This window comes from Myxine glutinosa, chromosome 5, assembly GCF_964187855.1.
Source record: "Myxine glutinosa chromosome 5, kmMyxGlut1.1, whole genome shotgun sequence".
Lineage (NCBI taxonomy): Eukaryota > Metazoa > Chordata > Myxini > Myxiniformes > Myxinidae > Myxine > Myxine glutinosa.
In genome coordinates, this window is record NC_136265.1 from 5,059,708 (window position 1) to 5,078,537 (window position 18,830).

Consider the following 18,830-nt stretch of genomic DNA (forward strand, 5'->3'; position numbering starts at 1 on the left):
CAAAACATTTCGTTGGTCATTGACTCCTTCCATATTGTTCAATCTATTGCATTTGCATCACAAATATATTTTCAAAACAACACTTCACCATCACCAAGATACAACAATTTCACTTCATTTTCAAGTTTTGTAAAGCATCTGCACCATCTGGCAAAAACGTTTGCCTCCACACAAATGTTGACTTTGTTTGAAAGGAAGGGCTGATCACTTGTGTTTGAATCCAGGTATGAAACATTTTCTCCTAATGTCTTCATAGCTCCTGCACTACTTCGTGTAGGATTTCGCTGTTGTGGTAACATTGCGGAGTCATAGACTGACCCTGCTCTCCTTGTAGCATTCTTGCCACTTTTTGCTGTGAACCATAATGATTCCTTGAACAAGGCCTTCGCCCAGTTGTAGTCGACTTGCCTCCTCCCTCATTATGAGTGGGCAGCCAGTATTGGTGTGACGTTGATTGGCCAGCAAGATGTGGAACAGGGATGCCGGATGCATCCACAATGATGTTGGGACCATGGTGTTCAGGTCACCTTACCAGGAGCAACCAGCAGAATCGTGCACAGCTGTTGTGACAAGGGCACAGCCGTTTTTTTGCAGCTCCATGCTGGTTCCCCGGGCGTTGGTGAAGTAATAACATATGTCCCCGCATTTCACAGAGGTTGCAGGTAAAATGTCGTTGTCCTGCAACTTCTGATGTGATGAATGTTCGAAGCCTTCGAACAAGAGTAAGTGATCGCCTTTCTTTCATATGTTGCAGTGTGATCCAGGCAAATGGTCACATAAATTTCCTTGGTGAAGGTAAGCATTCATCTCCAAGTTACACGGGAGAATGTCTTCATCATTCTTTGAGAAAGAGGGTGTATGCCATGATTAACTTCATTTTTTTAGCCACAAATTTTCTTTCTCGAACTTCTTCCCAATTCCGTTAGCACTCCCTTCAAAATGTGATCTCGTCTTATCCTTATGCTCAGTCACATCTGAATCTGCTTTCCGCACACACTGAATCAGATAGGGTACATCTTACCATGAAATCAGCATAATCATGTATATCTTCCGATAGTTTCACATTCAACAATTTGCTGTTTTTCCTTAACACAAAAGTTATATTCATTTATATGCGTCACACAAATAATATTCAATCAGGTATGTATTTTATTACTAAACTAAGAATAGCATCCACAATTGCTTTCAGGTTAATATAGTTCAAAAATTAACTCATGCAGGTATTTTAGCACTACTCTAAGAAAATCAATTGTATATGATTACAATCACAAACGGGAATATCTAATTCCCAACAACAATTTTCCCAAACCAACAAATTAAGCATAATGTATTATTACCATAATTCCTCTCCACTTTTTCTTTTCCCTCTTTTTCCCTTAACAGTGTGGCACTTGTGGTGATATGAGTTCACTGATATTGTAATTGACAGAACTCATAACATTGTCGTTATGCCATTATCTTAATTCTACTGTTTATGTCGCCATAAAAGTCTTCCTTTTCTGGATCCACATTTCTTTCCTCATTTGTCACTTCATGCGTTATCATCGTGTTGTTGGTTACCTTATTCAAACACACCGTCACTAAGGCTTTCAAGCGAGCCACCACTAAAACAATTGCCAATATAACTACTAAACCAACAAACAAGTCTGCTACTCTTTGTAGACATTATATACCAAACTAACAAGCTTCCTAAAAGGTAAATAAAGAAAATCCCTTAATATGTAACATAATCAGATTATTTGTCTTACAAATGATCCCCCTATCTCCCGGGGTTGAACTCAATCCCCTGATCATGAGTGTAGTTGTGATACATTTTTCACTCATGTTGTATTAATATCAGCAGGTAATTGTATGTCATGTAGGCAAATAAATGTCACTATCCCAAGTAGGAATATCACATGTTGAAAATGTAGTGTTTATCAATGCAAGGGGTGTTAAAATGTAATTCAAATGACTGTAAATCACTACTATCATTTACCTACCACTGAATGTTCTGCTGGGCTGCTAGGTGCAGCCTCATTTTCTGTGGGATCGTCCACCTTAGCCCCATGTGCTTGTTTGCAATGAGGGGCATGAATCCAACTTTCTATTTTGGGTCCATCTTTGTTTCTATTCTTATCAATCTCCTATGGTTTATCAATTCGTTCCAAGATACCGCAACCAAAGGTTTTAACCAAAGCTCTACCAAACTATTTCCAATTTGAACAAAAATGCCAGTGAAACAATGATTCGAAGGATTAACTTCAAGGGGTCAATAAATTTATTCTATAGCCAGATCTAATTTTCCCATCCAATAGTTTGCCTTGCCACATGTCATATTATAACACCTTAATAAACCTTCGAAAAAATGTTTCCCATCTCAACAAATTTCCTTTTTTACAAATAGCCATGTGTAACTTACGTATTTAACTACAATTTCCTCTCAATTTGTTTGGCCTAACTGGCCGCAAAAGTGGCTGCCAGCAAGCAGTACCGTTTTTTATCTACCAAGGAAGTGCTCGTCCACACAAGACCTCTACCAAAATGTTGTTTGTAAAAACAAATCTGGGATTTCTGATTACATGGATGCACACTCTCAGGACATTTTCAGGCTGCTGTTAACAATCCACTACGATGACTTAATTCCTTTACCCACAATCAAATAATTAGTACAAATTGAGGATATTATCCCTATCACATTCTTTTATAGATTCATTATGTTGGATCTAATTTTTTCCAATAATTTTCCACTGCTGTAAGGCGGAACAATAGCTCTCATAAGTCTTAGTAATATCGTACTTAATTTGCCCAGCAGAGAATAATTTATTTACTATCCTTTCTCATCTGTTAACCAGTGACTTTGTTTAAACTCCAGAACTGAAAACCCACAATAGTTCAAACCAGCAAATTTTTTTTTTTACTCTTTTCCCATATCATCTATGCCTAAAACACATCCATACATACAGCACAATTTATATGCTGATAAAATTCAAGTTTATATATATAAAATCCATGAGCAGAGTATTCTGGGAAGTCAGTGTAAGACCTCTCCCAAATTTGGATGATTTTGTACTTCCTCATTTCCTTTTATGAAACTCATATCCATAAATAGATGTTATTCTCATATACATTCTATCAAAAAATGGAATCCCAAAATTACTCACAATTTTACTATGAATTAATGGCTGCTCATAACCCAGCACATCAAATTTTTTTATATTCCATTTCCCTTGACAAAAGAGATAATGTTCATAATCAAATTATATTTCTATTTTATTTTACGGATTCTCTGGATATTCAATCCCATCCACATATAACTATCCATTTCCAGACAGGCACACTGTCGGTGTCAACAATCTTGTAAGATTGATACACAAAAACACACACACACATGCATTATGCATATTTGTTTGCGTTGGAACCATTATTTACAGATCAGATGGGTGTCAATTTTATTTCAATTTCATAAAATTTGTCAATCAAATTCAAAATGCTTATAGACAAATAAACCAAAAGTCCATTCTTAGAAAACCCTCATGATGTCACATTGAAATTACCCTTTCAGCCTTCACAATAATCTATCCAAATTTTGACTACACACCCATTTGCATGTCAGTCGACCATTGACCTATCAATCGTGCGGAACAATAGTCCGAAATTCCCACCTGATCATCATGTGACTCTTGTCACTTGGTTTGCCAAAAAATTGCAACGCAATTGTTCCAAACTTTGTAAATTTTAAAATTGCTGTGCCCAAAATAGAAGATCCAATTTTGGCATTTGATCAATTAATTATTAATTTGTTAACAAGCAAAAAAGAAAAAATGAATCATTCTTGCTCTGAAAACTTTTCAGACACAAGAATCATCGACAGTTATTCATGTTTGTCCAGTAATCGAATCTGTTGAGGCCAATCATCATTTGGGATTTGCAGCAATGAAGGCCTAATCATTGTCTGAGGTACCGGTAAGCACTGGTACCCTTGATCTTGGTTTGCCCCATGACCTTGTCTTCCTGTTGACATACGGACATCTTCTTCTCCAATGTCCCATCTTTCCACACTCGAAACACCGGTTTCTGTCGTTGTCTGATCTGTGCACCTGTGCACTTGTATTGCTGGGCTGCATCTCTACATCCCTGAGTTGCCACTGCAATCTCTCGTTATCTCCTGAAACACGAAAAAATTCTCTGTACCGTCCTTTTTGGGGAGACAACTGGAAATCAGATGGGACAACTGTCACTTTCATTCCTAATTTCGAGGGCAGTTGTGCATTTGTCTCCTCCACTGTATCCTGTATCCTTTTTATTTTAAGTTCTAGTTCCGTTATCCGTTCTTGCTGTTCCCGTTGTCTGGATTCACCATCCCAAAGATGGAATGCAAGCCAGTCTACCGTTAGATTCTGTCTCTTCCTGGCTTTCAATCTTTGTTCCAATCTTTCCAATCGACTTCGCTCAAATGTACCATCTCTTGGAAACTCCTCATCATGTCCCTTTGTCCACAAATACCAATTCTCGACCTGCCTTATAGCTTCTGCACCATAACGGTCGTACATATGATGTGTACAAGTACCTTTTTGTGGAATCTCTTGTTGTCCTTGTGTATTCTTGCAGGCTCCATTTCCCATTCTGCCTTTTATCAAAGTAGCGTTGGATGTGTTGTAGTTTGTTCCTCTAAAGCTTCACTCGTACCTCCAGGAAGGGTCTCTCCACCTGTTCACACGGTGATTTCCAGAGAATCTCCCTCAGCCGTGGCTTTTGCACAATCCAATCTCACAGATCAGTATTTGCAGATGAGCCGGAGGGTCAGTATGAAATGGGTGAATCCTCAGGTGTCCGCTCTGTTGACGGGGAAATCACACAATGGTAACCGCACATATATATCTGTATATAAACTCACCACCTTGCTCAATATTCCCAGGTTGTCTCCACATTGTTAATATCACGCAAAGATATCAAAGCTTCTTTCTTGAGACCGCATTTTCATCAATCAAACAATCAATATATTCAATTCAATTTATTCAGTTCAATTTATGCAATTAAATTCAATCAATTAGATTCAATCAATTAACAATTCAATCAATTATTCAATTTCAATTAATTCATCAATATTCATCAATAAATCAAATTAATCATTTTGAATGACTCCTTGCATAAGCCCTTTCCCCAATGATGTCAGGACAGGTCCATCCATTGACTGAGATCGACTCATCGGTCGTCACCTCTGGTTCGTACCTCATGTCAATTGATGAATCACCGTCCTGTCCTAGGGTCATATCTGACATATTTCCCCATTTTGCCTGGTCTCCACAAATTTTCTTTGCAACCACTAAAGGCAACTCATCCTTCATTCGTGAGACAGCCAAAATGGATGGCAGATATTAAAGTTCATTGGGAAAAATATCTCATCATTTTTCTTTTAATAGTATCCAAAATCTCTTGGCAATATAAATTTCGTGAAACTCCTGAAATAAGACTGTAAAATTCCTTCAATCATGCTAAATTTTGAAACTCCATCGCTTGTAATACCCAATTTATCCCATAGGGCTTGAAAGTTCTTTCCCAAGTTCATGCAGCATTCTGCATTTGAACCCTATGATATCATTCATAATAATCATCATGATTTTATAGTCATGGTCCTATCATAATCATCTATTTAAAACGAACATTTCCTTTATCACCACAGCTATGTGGTATAATCAACAATAGAATAAAACTGTACATAGCAACAAGCTACCTCATGGCCACTTAGTATACCTATTGACAATAAGTCATAACAATATCGAATAATCACTGAACAATTCAAAAATCGCTTCCCCTGCTCCAGCCGCAGCATCCGTGATATTTGTTTGCTCATTCACTATTCCTGATTCGTCATCAAGGATCTCCATCATCACACAGCGTACTTAATTCCGCATTCTAATGAGAATTCAACAGGATTTTACGACTCAAAGGAAAAGAACGAGCAGACCTTTTGCAGGATGATCGTTACAAAAATCGTTACATATATTAAAGTATTTATGATGTCGACAAATCATATCTTAATTCTTACAAGATTTTGGTTCTTTGAATAAATCACAGCACCGGGAGAACCAGCTCCAAAAATGGATCTTTGTGTTTATTCAGCACCCTAGTAATTGGTTCTTTGTGTACTAATTACACAGCACCCAGGCCCCGCTCATATGGATCTTTGTGCAGCGCTACACAGCACCTGAGCAAAAGGGGTTTCATCTACATTTTCCCTATCTGGTGTACCATCCGTGATATTTGTCTGCTCATTCACTATTCCTGATTCGTCATCAAGGATCTCCATCATCACACAGCGTACTTAATTCCGCTTTTTAATGAGAATTCAACAGGAATTTACGACTCAAAGGAAAAGAACGAGCAGACATTTTGCAGGACGATAACTGGAATTAGTCGTGAAAATATATCCAAATACATAAAAATACACACCCACACAAATAAACAACATTTATTCCGTTTAACAGAACAAACATTTCCTCTATCATGACATGCATGTCTTCAAAATTATATGCCCAAGAGAAAAAGTAAAATTAATTAAAACTGCGGGCAGTGATGATCCGGGGACCATACCGCTCCATCCTGATTGGACGAGTGCGTGCTAGAGTCGTTAACAACGACAGTCCAGATCCGATTGTTCAAAATTTCAACTCAATCGATCGAAAAATGAACGCAGGGATGCATTTTAAAGGTGCAGTGGCACTAACTGAGTTGCCACGAATATGGCCACGAAATTGCCAATATGGCCATCACAAAATATTTTCCTTAATCAATTGGCTCATAGCATAACCAATCTGCAAGTATCTCATCCGAAGATGTATCTCTGAGGAATTTTAATTAAATAAGTCATTTATAAATCAACGAGTTAATTTATTAAATGATTAATCAATAAATCAATATTTCCTTGACAGCCACATCACTTGGTCAGTGTCATGTCCAAATATCAGCTTCCTTACTCAAAAGGTGCCTGAGTTAATGTAATGTAATTACTGTAATAAGATTACTGCAATTACTGTAATGATTACTGTAATTACTGTAATTACCGGAACTGTAATTACTGTAATTACCTCAGGTAATTACCCTAATGTAATTACTGTAATGTAATAAGAAATGTAATTAATTAAATAAGTACTTCATTAATCGTTAATAATGAAATAATTCCTGAATTCTCATTCGATTCACTTGACATTCGAATGTCCCCAAAACGTTGGAGCAAAACGTTGCAACAACGAAAGTGAAACGTTGTAGCGACGTTGTGGAAACGTTAGCAAAACCCAACATTTGAATGTTCCCATTCATTCCAACAACAAGTTCCAACAACAAGTTCCAACAACAAGTTCCAACAACAAGTTCCAACAACAAGTTCCAACAGCAAGTTCCAACAACAAGTTCCAACAACAAGTTCCAACAACAAGTTCCAACAAGTTCCAACAGCAAGTTCCAACAGCAAGTTGCAACAACAAGTTCCAACAAGTTCCAACAACAAGTTCCAACAACAAGTTCCAACAACAAGTTCCAACAGCAAGTTCCAACAGCAAGTTCCAACAACAAGTTCCAACAGCAAGTTCCAACAACAAGTTCCAACAGCAAGTTCCAACAACAAGTTCCAACAACAAGTTCCAACAACAAGTTCCAACAAGTTCCAACAGCAAGTTCCAACAACAAGTTCCAACAGCAAGTTCCAACAACAAGTTCCAACAACAAGTTCCAACAACAAGTTCCAACAAGTTCCAACAGCAAGTTCCAACAACAAGTTCCAACAGCAAGTTCCAACAACAAGTTCCAACAACAAGTTCCAACAGCAAGTTCCAACAACAAGTTCCAACAACAAGTTCCAACAACAAGTTCCAACAAGTTCCAACAGCAAGTTCCAACAACAAGTTCCAACAGCAAGTTCCAACAACAAGTTCCAACAACAAGTTCCAACAACAAGTTCCAACAGCAAGTTCCAACAACAAGTTCCAACAAGTTCCAACAGCAAGTTCCAACAGCAAGTTCCAACAGCAAGTTCCAACAACAAGTTCCAACAACAAGTTCCAACAACAAGTTCCAACAAGTTCCAACAGCAAGTTCCAACAACAAGTTCCAACAACAAGTTCCAACAACAAGTTCCAACAAGTTCCAACAACAAGTTCCAACAGCAAGTTCCAACAACAAGTTCCAACAACAAGTTCCAACAACAAGTTCCAACAGCAAGTTCCAACAACAAGTTCCAACAACAAGTTCCAACAACAAGTTCCAACAACAAGTTCCAACAAGTTCCAACAGCAAGTTCCAACAACAAGTTCCAACAGCAAGTTCCAACAACAAGTTCCAACAACAAGTTCCAACAACAAGTTCCAACAGCAAGTTCCAACAACAAGTTCCAACAAGTTCCAACAGCAAGTTCCAACAGCAAGTTCCAACAGCAAGTTCCAACAACAAGTTCCAACAACAAGTTCCAACAACAAGTTCCAACAGCAAGTTCCAACAACAAGTTCCAACAACAAGTTCCAACAACAAGTTCCAACAAGTTCCAACAGCAAGTTCCAACAACAAGTTCCAACAGCAAGTTCCAACAACAAGTTCCAACAACAAGTTCCAACAACAAGTTCCAACAGCAAGTTATTATCACATTGCAATGACCTCTAAACATTCCGAAACCAATATCCCATTAAAAAATCCCATTAAAATCCCATATTTTATCACCCTTTGCATTGTTGAAAGCAATTAATTCCATAACTTAATATTACCTCAATTTATATATACTAGGGCGTGCCCGCACGTACGTGCTCGCCCGTACGTGCTTGCAAAAACATGCGTGCAAACAACAACAACAAAACTTTGAAACCACGTGGCAGTAACGACCACAGAACCACCCTCCTATTTGCATGGAATGGTTTGGTCCATTCGCAAAGCCAAAACGAACGGCTTGCGAGTACGGTGACCATACCTTGGGACCCCCTTGTCCGATTAATTTCAAACCTTGACAAATTTTCCATTCCTTCCCTTCCTGATCTTTCGATGTAGGGCTGGGTTCTTTTTTTTTTAGGATCATGTTGCATCGAGCATTATTTTCCAAAACAGTGTGAACATTAACCCACACCAAAACCTCTGACATCCCACCATTAACACCTATTGTAAGCGTGCCGAATCAGTAAGCATCACCCCTTCTATGAGCCTCGACCAGAGGGTGGTTGTTACTCACAAACACCATTTCCTGTAATTATCTCTCACTAGGGCATGCCCGTACTATATATATATCTAAAATTATATCCCCCGCCGAGCAAGTCGCTGGCTCCAAGTCGAGTGCTTTGAACAAAAAAAGAAGTACTCTAAACGGTGGTTTTTTTATTCAACCGTGAAGCATGTCTCAAAGGCTTCTTGATGGACCTGGACAAAATTTGATGCAATTTTTTTTTTCTCAATCGCCATCTTTCATCATAATTCTGGACCGGCATGAGGGGGGGTTGTCTGTCATGAATTTATAGGCATGGCGGGAAAACTGAAAAAAATTATTTATTTAAAACGGGTGTACACGATTGTACACGTGTACGGACGGACCTTACCGAACCGGCAAACAAGTCGCTTCATGCACATCAGTGGTGCGTTTCTTCGTGGCGCGTGTCAGAAGAATTACACAGCGCAGGAAAAATACGTATTTACAGAAATCGTTAAAAAAAACTCGGATAATCGCTAAAATCGTTGTGGCCGGTGTACCATATTGGAAATATATATATATATATAAATATAATTCCGTTTCCCGGTTCCCTGTCGCTCGCCGAGCGCCGATCAAGTCAAGTGCTTCGAACAAGTGCAAAAAAAAAAAAAAAAAAGTAGTACTTTATCCGTGTGCGGGTGGGTAAACGAGTGTACCGGCCTTACACGTCCTGGAAGCAAGCGGTCGCAAGGTGCACACTTGCTCCGCCCGCTTCCAGGTCACAGTAAGGCCCTTTAATAACCAGCGCAAAAATACGTATTTACAGAAATCATTTAGAAAAAAAAACGAATAAATTGCTACAGTCGTTTATCGAAATCCCATTCGTGATGGCTCACGCCACCTATATCGCGGCATCGGTGCGCAAAGAAGCCCCAGTCCACCTGCTCCCCCATGTATGTACCCATAACTTCCAAGTTCGTAAATCATATTGGACCAAACAAGACACACTCACCTTTTAAAGAAGACTTGTTTGTGTGTACAATTGATGTCAGCGGTGCCTCCAAGATTGTCAGGGAATTTGTACTGGGGGACTCACAGGACTCCAACGACCGGACACAGGTTACAAAAGGTCTAGTTTATTAAACTGTATTCACTTCATCCAATTACCAAAATGATACCGCATAATATAATGGATCAGGTTAACTCTTTTCGCTGGTCCTTCTCGTTCATCCGACACTCCCGTTCGGTCAGCTCTTCACGTAGCAAGTCCTGTCGACTCCACGTTTGCTCTAGTTTATATGGACGAACTGGACTTAATCCTCTGTCCGCTGAAACGTTAATCCTTCTTCCGCTGATGCCCCGAGGTCATGTATTGCACCAAGCCCTGGCATCAACTCGCTCCCCTCCTGCTGTGATTTCCATTTACACAGTAGGAGGGTGCTCCAGCCTGGGGCTGTGACCAGGTGGACAAGAGATTACCATGTTCGGGCACATTCCTGACACTCATTTACGAACTCGGCTTTCACAGAGGTTGCAGGTAAAATGTATCAGCTTCGTTACCAGTCTTAATCAATAAGTTACCAGTGCCAATCAATAAGTTACACTGAATTACACTTCCACAATGGCTTACCCTCAACCTTGATCGCTGTGTGTGATACCAGAAGTACCTGATGCAGTCCCGTCCACCTGGGCTGCAGCGGCGTGGTTCACCTCCAGTTCTTCACCAATACCAGGTCACCTGGCTGATAGGGGTGGCACTGCTCTGCTGCGGGTTCAGGCATCGCTGCCTTCACCTGTGTATGAAACCCTTTTGCAACTGTTGTTAAAACTTTACAAAATTGCAACACCACGCCATCCATGAAATGCAAATCCATTTTTGTCAAATCAATTGGTGCCGTCACCGGCACTCTCATGGGTCGGCCCATGAGGATCTTGTGCGGGGACAACCCCGTCTTTCTATTCGGCGTCGACCTCATAATCATCAGCGCCAAAGGAATTGCTTCAGGCCACTTAAGGCCTGTCTCCTCAGATATCTTGCTGAGTTTGTTTTTCAAAATGCCATTCTGACGTTCAACTGCACCTGCCGATTGCGGGTGATAAGCGCAGTGGAATCGCTGATTAATCTGTAGTGCTTTGCACAAGTCTTTGTTAATGTCCACAGTGAAATTTCGTCCTTTATCACTCGAGATCTTATTTGAAATAGCACACCTACAGATGTATTCCTTCGATAACAGCTTTACGACTGTGGTCGCGTCACAGTTCCGGCACGCAAAAGCTTCGACCCACTTCGTAAACATATCCACAATCACCAATAAATACTGCAGCTGATTACACCGTGGCATTTTTACAAAATCAAGTTGAATGTATACCCCGGCCCCCAGAGGGGTGGATGAGCCCCCACCCATGTCTGCGGTTGCGCCCTGCCGACGTTAGACACCTGGCATATCCTACAACTGCGGCAGAGCCGCTCTGCTACGCCCGTGAAACCTGGGGCATACCATGTCCTACAGACTGTAATTACCATCCCCCCTTGCTCGTATGGCCATGTTCATGCGCCAGGCGAGCAAGCTAAGGCAACAGACCTTTGGGGGCTACCATCTTACCCTTGTGCACCCACAGTCTGGTGTCCGCTTGCCTGCAGATTAATAACATCCTGTACAGTGGGGACCTCTGCTGGCACCTTCTGCAGAGGTTGAGGCATCTGGTGTACTGCTGGTAATGCAGTGGCATATTTAGCTGCTATGTCCGCGCTCGCATTCCCCTTAGTCACCTCATCCGTTGCCTTGGCGTGAGCTTTACACTTAATGATAGCTATTGCTGATGGAAGCTATAAGGCTTCCAGCAGCTCCGCTATTAACTCACCGTTCTTCACCGGAGTACCGGCGGAGGTGAGGAAACCGTGCATTTTACAAATGGCTCCAGTATCGTGTGCCACACTGCAAGAGTATGCAGAATCAGTATAGATATTTACCTACTGGTCCTTAGCTATACTGCATGCCACGATCAGCGTGCACAGTTCCGCTTTCTGCGCCGAGAATGTATTTGATAGCCATGCGTGTGTCGCCACCTCGTGGTCAGTGCACACTGCATAGACTGCTTGCATTGTACCGTCCGAGGCCCGTGCAGCCGATCCGTCTGTGTACAGTATGAGGTCTGCATTGTCGAAGGCAACGTCCCGCATGCCCGCACGTGAAGTCGTGGTGGCTTGTATTACCTAATGACAGTCATGTGCATCACCGTTGTCTTGTGTCAGCAGTAGGTATGCTGGGTTGAGAATTGCGCACCTCTCAATTATGATGTTATAAGCATTAATCAGTTTAATCTCATACTTCAAAGTCCGATTTGTCGACAAATGCTGTGTCCTTGCCTGCAATAGGAATGCCTGTACACTGTGGGGCACCCGGAGGATAAGTGGGTGTCCTAGCATGACTGCTTCCATGCGTTCAACTGCCCATGCTGCCGCCACCATGGATTTGAGACATGTCGGCAATCCCCGGGCTACCGCGTCTAACAGGGACTGTAGTATGCCACCGGGCGCATCTTGGAACCATGTCGCTGAGTCAGTACTGCCTGGGCAAACCCCCCTCATTCATGTATGTAAAGTACAAATGTCTTATCATAATCAGGGAGCCCTCGGGCTGGAGCATCAGACAAAGCCTTTTTGAGGTATTCAAAGCTATTTAATTGTTCTTCGCTCCACTCTACCAGTGGTGGTGCATCTTTAAGCACTGCATCCTGTAAAGGTCGCGAGATAGGTGTGAAATCTACTATCCATTCCCGACAGTATCCCACTGTACCCAGGAATTGACGCATCTGTCGTTTCGTCCGCGGCCTAGGGATGTCTCAAACCCCCTCGGTGCGTTCCCTGGTGAGTTATCTTTCTCCCTTCCGCAATGTGTGGCCCAGGTAGACCACACTGTGTTCACAGAACTGCAGCTTGTCCTTATTGACCTTATGGCCTTTTCCCCCAAGCGCCATCAACAAGGTGACTGTGTCTGTCAGGCAGCCATCCTTGGTGGTAGAGCAGATTAACAAGTCGTCAACGTACTGAATTAATGTCGAGCCTGCCGGCAGCACTACGTCCGCTAAGTCTTGCTGCAACGCCCTATAAAACAGTATCGGACTATCGCAAAACCCCTGAGGTAACGCTGTCCACGTATACTGCTGGCCCTCATACGTAAATGCAAACAAAAAACTGAGAGTCCGGATGAACGGGGGACGCAAAAAAAAGGATCAGCACTGTAGTAGAAGAGCACAGATCTATCACCGAAAATCATTCCGCGTCCGGCGGCACTGTAGTAGAACGGTTGCCGGATTGGGTACTACTGCGGCGATCCCCTCAATTAATTTATTCGCGGCCGGCAAATCCTGAACAAAACGCCACCCCGCCTTCCCGGGCTTCTTTACTGGAAGAATCGGCATGTTACACGGGCTCTGGGTTACCACCAGGATACCTTGTTCTAACAGTGCGGAGACCATTGGGGTGATACCTATCAAAGCCTCTGGTCTAATGAAGTATTGTCGTACCTTTGGGTGGGGTCCCGTCCTACCAATGGTGACTTGAACGGGCATGGCATGTTGGATTCTCCCGACGTCATTGGTGTGTCTCGTCCACAGCTGTGGGGGCACCTGGTTCAAGCGTTTCCACTTCTCATTGGTGGGGTCTTGTGGTACCTCTTTCTCAATAGGCTGTAGGGTAACCTTCTCAAACACTCCCGTTATCATCGGCCACACCCCCGCCCAACAATACCCTTCCTGATTGGCTAAACTAGTGATGGCCCCCTCATTTCCCAATGCGGTTTCCCCGGCCCCCTGTTGCTTTAGTCTAGCAATCATTGGTCCTATGTCCTCCGGTCGACACCCTGTTGCAGCAGTTATTGAAACATGTGGAATCGAACAATTTCAAAGTCGCATTAATTCCATTTGGGACGGCGTCAACTCTAACTCAATCCCAATGCCTTCCGGTCCTATCCACATTGTTCCCAGCTTCAAATTGGACTGACACCCGCACTCTCCCTCTACCTTGTCCGCATAATCCTTGCCCGTTCCCTCTGAGCCATAGTATGCTGCACAATGTAAGGGATAAAAGATGTCTGTGGGGTCAATTTGTCATTCCCCCATCCATTCCCAAATTTCGTCGGTCCTTGTTACCTGCTGTACTGCATGTTCGATTACATCCCTAATATCAGGGGTAATTACTCTCCACCACCAGACCTCTGGGGTGGGCCGCATCAGCATGCATGGGACCTCTGACCTATTCTCATAGGGCATTTCTAAATACACCCCATCTGGGGAACAACGCACTACACAACCTAGTTTACACAACAAGTCGCGTCCTAATAAATTTACCGGAGTGTTTGCAGCTAAAAGGAAAGCGTGCCGCTCCTCCAGCAGTCCACATTGTATTGTTAACTCTTCCGATAGCGGAATACTTTTGCTATGTCCAGACACTCCAATAATCGTTACCTGCTTACCTGATACCGGCGCACTAGGTAATGCATCTACTCTGATAGTGGAATGCGTAGCACCGGTATCGACTAAAAATTGCATCGGCTTGCTAATTATTCTCAGATTATAGGTCGGCTCATCTGAAGGTGTCCCTGTCAGGAGGGGGCAGAGGGTTGATGGGTCGTTCTCCTCCAGTCAATATTGCTGGTGACCCGGAGGATATGACAGGCCCTTTGTCTGCCTTCCTTCCCTCCTTCCTTTCCCTGTTTCCTTCCAGGACAATCCCTCTTCCAATGCCCCACCTGTCCGCATTGGAAACACATTCCAAACGGTGCAGGGGGTGCTGAGGGCCCTACCTGCCCTGGCACCTGTCCTGTCCACTGTGGGGGCATCTCAGGGTACCCCTTCAGGGCCTTATTCCATGGGGTCGGCCTACCACCACCCGAAACTGGCCATAACAAGCCGAAATTCTGGGGTGGAAACCCTGGGGTATCCATCCCATCGTCATCTGAATCCTCCTGTTGCCTTTGCCAATACTTGGGGCCTCGACCTTTTCCTGTCACACTGGCCATTCGTTCCTCTACCAACATCTGTAACATCTCTTACTTTACCTCAACCTTGTATTCCACCCTGGCTAGAAATTGATCCGTGGCCGCGCATAATTCACATGCCTCCTTTGTCCACCAATTGGAGCATCGCATACTTCAACTGCTTTCTGATAAGGGGTAAAAGCCCTTCCACAAACAAGCTTGCGGGCATAATTTGTGAAATCGCGGCTACATTGGGGAACCCCCAAAATTGACTAGAGGCCATGTTAGTCGGTACAAGAAATCCCTGGCCCTTTCATCTCTTTGCTGGGTAATTTTATAAACCTTAGGGGAGAACGGGGTAAATACGGACATGGGGTAATTGCGGACAAGGCTGTTACAGGAATTTCGCGATAGCTGGCGCTGTTCCGTCATCACTCGTGAGTGGCCTAGCAGGTAACAAGGTAAATACCAGCTAACTTCTATTATTTGCCTCATTTAAAGAGAAGTACTCAGTCAGAGAGTTAAGTACACCCCCTAAAATGTGTTCCTAGATTTTGCTGTTTGGGTTTATTGCTGTCAGTCGTTTTGGTTAATCATCGATTTTATTAGAAACGTGTATTCAGTTTGAAGCATGGTTTACGTACATACAGTGTCAATTGATGTAATGAGACAGTGTTGTGTGGAGGAAGGTATCGTGTGTCAACGGTCAATGTGGGGTAATTGCGGATGGGTGTCCGCTATTGCCCCATTCATGTTTTCTGCGGTCTATATTGAATTCTAATGCATTTAATGTTAGTTGCACATTTAATTTTTAATGTTAATTTAATTTAACACATTCACGCCTGATAACTTCCTTGTATTTGTGCGTCTTACAGTTAAAATTGTCCTTTTGCAGAAACATGTAGCTACCAACTCACCAATTGTCTGACTGGAACATTGATGGGTTCCAGATCAAGAATGAAAGTGTTTCACAAATCTCGTTTGTTTTGTGTTTCGATTGTCATTTGTTTTCTAAAGTTTCATTTTATTTTGGTGTGTGATGAAGGCTTATTAAAATTGTTTATGTGTATTGGTTTAAAAGACCTTGTCCAATAACTTCATCAAGTTAAAGAAAGGAAACACAGTCATTAGTGCAGGACTTGTAACTCGAGTGATCACTTCATTTAAAAAAATAACAATATACGACAAACAAGTATTACACATTTCAATGTTAATCTATAGACGAAAATATTTCATTGTAGGCCTATTGGGAACATTTAATTGTAGGCCTATTGAGAAGATAACTACTTAGCATCTCTGGTGTCTTAAAAGGTCGTTTAGCCTGTTTGAAAAGGGGAGGGGGCTTATGCAAGACCCTAAAGGTCGACTTCTTCACTTGTCCATAGTTGACCCACCAGGTGTCCGGTTTTCCCCGCTAGCGGGCCGGGAATTGCGGACACTTACGAAAATGGTTTCTTAAAGATAACTTCAATATAGAAAAACGTTTTAGGTATGTATCTATCTCATATTGAGGGGATGCCTCATATGTATCTGCTACCATGTTAATTTGAGAGTTATACTACTCATTGTGCAGATACAGAGGTTTAAAAATCTGTGTCCGTATTTACCCCGTTCTCCCCTATCCCAATCTTGGTCAGGCGGCATAAGCTCCTCCGTATCGCATTAAAAGGGCATTGATCAGGTCCTGCCACGGCTGCCCCACTCCTGCATGCTCCTCCGGCCAGGCAGCAACTATCTTCGCCTGTCGCCACACTCCGCTTGGAAGCACGTGGTTGCACATTACCCCTACGCCCCGGTGGCCGAGGGTATAACTATTAAGCCATTCAATTAACTTCTCCCTCACTCATTCTGGTTCTGTTAACAGGGGCTTCATGGTCCGTTCCATAGCTGTCAACTCCGTTTCCTTAAATGGTGCATGCACATTATGCTGCGCCTGGACCCCCACCACATCTGGGGGGGGGGGGCTCTATCCTATTCTGCGTGTTGGCATAGTTAGCAGGGGAGGGTTAGGGCTAGGCTGTACTTCTGCTAGCGAGGGATACATAGTGAGCAAGCTACTGAATGGGTTGGTGTCGGAAAAAGGTGATGGGGGTAGGGACAGGAGTAGGAAGAAGGGAGTAGAGAATGGGAGGCGGGGCCGGAACTCGGCCAACAGAGCTGCAGCAGCCGCTACCAAGGCTCCTGGTCCAGGCCCTCTCCATTGCTCCACTATTTGGGCCAATTCTGTAATCAGGGCTCGGTGGGGATTCCCAGCCACTCCCGGTCCCAGCAGGACCGGTCTCCCTTGTGACTCTGAGGTCTCTACTGTTCTCACTCCTGCTTGGGGAGGCCCTGCAGCAACTATCTGTTGCACTACCGGCAATACCCTTTGTACTTCTCCTATGGTATCCTGCGCATTTAAAAGGCTTCCCTTCAAACTGGCCTTTACAGATTGTTCCTCTTGACGGAGACATTCTTCAGCCCACCAGCCGAATGCCTCCCAGTGCACCTTACATATAGTTATCACTTTCCTCTCCTTTAGGCTCAATACATTGCGAAAATGTTCAATGCATTCGCAGTTAAACATCCCCTCGGTCGGGAATACCACCTTCCTATTCTTGCTCTTCCGTGTCCATGTGTTCCATAGCTCCATATCTCTCACCGCATTCTCCCCATGTTTCTTAAACATGTATTCCGCAGCAGGCCCATCTTCGGGGAGATCCTGGCCACCGAGTGCCCCTTGTCCATTACGCATCTTTACTGGTCTTATATTCCCTTGCTCCACAACTCGTTAGATTAAAGGAGGTGCCACTTATCTGGCTTCCCCCTACTGACGGGTGCACGGCAATACCCTTAATGTGTCACCATCACTCAGGTCCTCCAAGGAGAGTATCCCAGCTTTCTTTCAAGTCGGCCTCCTTCTCCTTGGCCTTAAGCCGGATGTTCAGGGGCACGTATGCAACAGTCCAGTCTTTCTCTCAATACTGCCTCTTTGAAACCCTCGGCATATGTTCACACACAACACTCCCGCCGGATGTCCATGCGCCCGAGTGTGGACTGCTTCCCAGCCTTCCTTATGAACACTCGCAACACGTCTGAGTGTCCAGGCTGTTAACCCAGCCTCTTGGAAACACTCCCCAGCGCTCGGGCCCAAGCAACTTGAATCTTACCCCCTTATCTATAACAAACCCCTGCACACAGTTCGTCTCCCTTTACCTTTTTGTTCGGGATCTGCGCCGTAGATCAAAGCCAAGACAAACCCTTCACTCAATTGCGGCAACAGTTACCATTCCTCCGAGAAAGTTCTCACCTTTTAATGGGCGCCCGGAAACTCTGCCGCCATCGAGCAAGGAAGTTGTCTCTCCCCCCTCTGGGCAGATCCCATCCTCATCGCCAAGCTTTGTGGGGGCACAACCCACGTTCCCCACTCCAGGAATAAACACATGGACGAGACCTAAACTGTTAACAAGAGGTTTATTAAAGACTAGCAGAGGTACCCGGCGTTGCCGGGCAGGGGAGGGGAGGGGAGGGGGAAGAGGAGGGGAGGGGAATGGGGGGGAGGGGAGGAGAGGGGGGAGGGGAGAAGAGGGGGGGGAAGTACCCGGCATTCCGTGTATAAACGTGAGGGAGAAGAGGGGGGAGGGGAGGGGGAGGGGGAGGGGAGGAGAGGTGGGAGGGGGAGGGGGAGGGATGGGAGAGGAGAGGGGTGGGAGGGGGGAGGGGGAGGGGAAGGG